The sequence below is a fragment of the Mytilus galloprovincialis genome, chromosome 1, assembly GCF_965363235.1.
Source record: "Mytilus galloprovincialis chromosome 1, xbMytGall1.hap1.1, whole genome shotgun sequence".
Taxonomy (NCBI): domain Eukaryota; kingdom Metazoa; phylum Mollusca; class Bivalvia; order Mytilida; family Mytilidae; genus Mytilus; species Mytilus galloprovincialis.
In genome coordinates, this window is record NC_134838.1 from 67,747,760 (window position 1) to 67,752,701 (window position 4,942).

The window sequence follows — 4,942 nt, forward strand, 5'->3', positions numbered from 1 at the left end:
TTTTGGTTTTTCTGACAATTAAAGAAAAACATACAGTATAAAAAACTATGTGTCTTGAAATGAACTACTCCTAATAGTAAATTATATTATACTGCTTCCACAATAGCAAAGGGGTCGCTATTTTTCATGCATTTGTGTTCCCACAGATATGACATGTATTACTTTGATGTGTTTTAGTTTTTGATTTTTACCATTTTTCGTAAGGACTTTCCGTTTTAAAATTTTCTCTGAGTTTGGTATTTTTTGTCATTTTGTTTTTTTCTTACTCAACTATTGTAAAGTAAACCTGGTAACTAGGAGATAATTGCTTTCAATAAACCATTTCACATATTTTTCTGTTTCTATTTAGATATAGGAACTGCATATAAAAAGTTATATATGTTATATATTGCGGTTTTTTTAATTAACCAGTAGTATCATGTTTATATACTTTTCTATTTTTAAAAGTATATACGAATCAATCCTTCACATTATTGGTTCAGGTACACGTGTAATCTTTGATTACTTTTGTTTTATCTTTTGAAAGCTTTGTATGACATTGAAAATTCATTGTCTATTTGAAGATAGTAGTCAACAGCCGTTTCCCATATGATGTTCAAAGGACATAAATTAATTCAGAACATAAAAAACATTTAAATAAAACAATATAAAAATAAGGAGATGTTGTATGATTGCCAATCAGACAGCTATCCACCAAAGTTCAAATGAAATAAATGTAACCAATTGTATGCAACCGTATTCCATTTAACACACCAATACTGTATGGTCGGCAATAAATGGCCCCGATATGATTTTTTTTAACCAATTCAATAAAAACAATTTACGAAAAACAAATATTACAGATATAAACCAACGACAACAAGTCCACTGAACCACAGGCTCCTGACTGCAATTGGGACAGACACATAAAGAATGTGGTGGAGTAAAGTTTGTTTTTGAGCGCGCTCAACCCTCTACCTGATCCGAGACAGTGGAATAAAAACAACATAAGAACTGACTATAAAGTTCATATGAAAAAAGCCTCAATTCATCAGAGGGATACACATAGAAAGTATTTAACATAAACATAGAGCAAACGTGGACGGGTACTTATACATCATAACAACCAAAAGGCATTAAGTACAGAGATAAGAGTATTCGCAGTTGTTGCCAATAACAGATTATAATAAAATCATGCACATAAGACTTAGATATCAACAAGTGCACATTCAACGGATTTTGTGTAAAGACGTCATTTACGGTCAGAGAAAACCATGACCTGGTGCAATGGGTTATTTTTAGTATGATTTCAATTTGCTTGTAACAAAATCAATATTTATAACAATTAAAATAATATTTAAAGTATAATTACATTATTGAATAGGTAACCTTTTAAAGTAAGTTTATTTACATTGTAACATGTTTAAAGAATTGATAATTTTACACGCATCGTATCTAAATGACCGTGCTCGGTTTATAATATCACCGTCAAATTTAGGATGTGCTATTCCGTTTGAGATAAGTTTTCTACGAGTACAGCCAAACTTGCAAACACAATCTTTGTATATTTGGAAGAATTTAGTAAAGGTTTCAACATGTTTAAATATTTAAGGGGTAACGAAAACCCTGATTAAAAAAAGAACTTGTAGTACATATATTACACTCATTGAAATTCAAAACCTCGCTACAGATACGAAAATAGTGAACGAGATGCAATACATAAACAACATAAGATGTTGCCAATGGAAAATCACCATCCAAAAAAAGAAAATAACAATAAGGAACAGAAAAAAAAACCCGTTCGTCTTAATTTGTTGTGAATAGTTACTGATAAAATACTGAAATATCTCGGAATATACAGCTACATGTATTGCTGTTAGTATTGGATTTATTTACAGTAAGTTCCTTTGTGTAAATATAAGCAACAAATTTATAAAATTCTTGATTATTCCACTGGGGTAAAGCTGATGACCGTAACTACATTCACGGTCATCCCAAGATGTTGGACGAAATGTTAGGTCAGTATCTGTATTGTCTGTTAAAGAGTTTCTATATCATTTTCCTTACAAAGTATACATTGGTACGATGTAAATTTATAAAAGTTTCACACGGAAATCACAAATAACCACCGAGAAATGTGTATGAAACTGGAAATTGGATGACCGTAAATCATAATCGAGATTACCGTAACAGTATCAGCGACATATAACAAGGGTGTCCGTAATCGGTTATAAGATGATCGTAATTTGTAAAGGATGACCGTAATTTATAACGAATGACCGTAACTTTAAAAGGATGACCGTCAATTTTAAGAAATATCCGTATTTGTAGTCATAGCTTTTTGTTGAGTTTGTCTCAATAGGGGCTCGGTAAGCAGATATAAATATGTTTAATCAATTTCTTTTTAGCTATTTGCAGTATTTTTACTTCACAACATATTTCTCGTTTATATGTTAGTGGACGTTGCGTCCCCGAGGGTATCACCAGCCCAGTAGTCAACACTTCGATGTTGACATGAATATCAATAATGTGGTCATTTTTATAAATTTCCTGTTTACAATACTTTGAATTTTACGAAAAACTAAGGATTTTCTTATCCCAGGCATAGATTACCTTAGCCGTATTTGGCACAACTTTTTGGAATTTTGAATCATCAATGTTCAACTTTGTACTTGTTTGGCTTTATAAATATTTTGATATGAACGTCACTGATGAGTCTTATGTAGACGAAACGCACGTACTAGATTATAATCCTGGTACCTTTGATAAACTGTTATAAACAAGGTATCAAATAAAACTGGAAATCAACATCAATTCTAGAAAACCTCCATTTCTTCTTACCTCTTAATTTCATGGTGTTAGTTCAATTATTTTTTAATTTGATGTAATTACCTTTTTTTTCTGTTTAGTTGTTTTTTTTTCATATTCAACCTATTAATTATGTTTTACATACATATTGTGCATTATAACTTACCTTAGGAAATAAATTGCAAAACTTGATAGTATGGCTAAACCTTTTCATGATTTGTAAACATGAAAACTTAGAAACTAAGATTACTCCATGCATGCATGGACGAAGGTAACTAACGTTAACTTAGTCCATGCATGCATGGACTAACACAACAGACTTAGTCCATGCATGCATGCACTAAGGCAACTAACCCTAACTTAGTCCATGCATGCATGGACGAAGGCAACCAAGGCTAACTTAGTCCATGCTTGCATGGACGAAGGCAACTAAAATTAACTTCTTTAAAGTTTAAAAAATTTATAAATGCAAAATATTTCAAAAAAATTAAATTTTTCAAAAATTAAAAAAAAAAATAATTAAATATTTAAAAAAAAAAATCTTTTAAAATTTAATTCTTATAAAATAAATGAAAAAAACATGAAAAATTTTCAAAATTATTTTTTTCCAAAATGCTGAAAAAAGTTTAAATTCCATTTTTTTTCAAAATTAAACAAGAAGAAGAAAAAAATGGTTAATTATCACTGTGTATCATCACCACCAGATATAGGTACCCTTGCATATAGGTATAAATGCCACATGAGAATATTCACGTCTGCCAAAAGATTAGAATGTGTTCACATTTTATTTAAATGATAAAAACTCTTCACTGAACAGATCAGTTGGAGCTGAAAATTTGTTTAACATAACCTGGACAGTAGCTGCAATTAGTTCCTGAAAGTTCCTTATCATTTAGAAGTGGTAAGTATTATTTTAGTTTATTGTTATTATATCGATAATAAACATGGTTAATGAGTTTAATTGAGGTCTGGAGCTGGCATGTCAGTTAACTGCTAGTAGTCTGTTGTTATTTATGTATTATTGTCATTTTATTTATTTTCTTTTGTTACATCTTTTGACATCGGACTCGGACTTCTCTTGAACTGAATTTTAATGTGCGTATTGTTATTCTTTTACTTTTCTACATTGGCTAGAGGTATAGGGGGAGGGTTGAGATCTCATAAACATGTTTAACCCCGCCGCAATTTTGCACCTGTCCCAAGTCAGGAGCCTCTGGCCTTTGTTAGTCTTGTATGATTTTAAATATTAGTTTCTTGTGTATAATTCGGAGTTTAGTATGACATCCATTATCACTGTACTATTATGCATATTTTAGGGGCCAGCTGAAGGACACCTATGGGTGCGGGAATTCTCGCTACATTGAAGACCCATTGGTTGCCTTCGGCTGTTGTTTGCTCTATGGTCGGGTGGTTGTCGCTTTGACATATTCACCATTTCCTTTCTCAATTTTATTTGTTGCCTTATGATTTTTTGCCTTTGTCTCAATAGCAGCTAACTTTTTGTATATATTGTACATGTACATGCAAGTCGTCAAAACATCAACCCAAAAATGTAAGATCTGTAAGTTTGCTTTCGCAATTTTTTTGTTCTTCCCATGCAGGAATTCTAACCCATGTAACTGAGATATTGTGACACCAAATCTGTACAATTTTTAAACACCAGAGAAGAGCAGATACTTTAAACATTTTTGTGTAATCCAGCATTATATAAGATGTTTTTGTGTCTAATGTTATAGTGCAGTTTGAGCACTCAAAAAAATGTTCATTATGTCCACTGGTTGTGTTTGGTTGCTGTCTGCCATATTAAATGGATTTCCTTTTTTATGTTTTTTGCTTAAATTTGTCTATTAGCTTTCTCTTTTGAAATTAAAAGAAAACAGTTCACAAATTAGGTGTGCTGGGCTTATTTTAATTAACCTTCATCAGAAACATACAACAAAAATTTTACAGCAAATGATGTAGATACCATTATCTTGGGACTTAATAAGCCCATGTAAATCTTTAAATTAAGGCTTTTGCTTATTGTTGAAGACTTCAGGTGACCTGTACTTGTTTACATCAGTGCCCTATTATGCAGGGCTAGTAGTTGTCTCAATTGCAATCATTCCATGTATATTTGCTTTTGTATCATTTAAAGACTTCAATTCTTAAATCA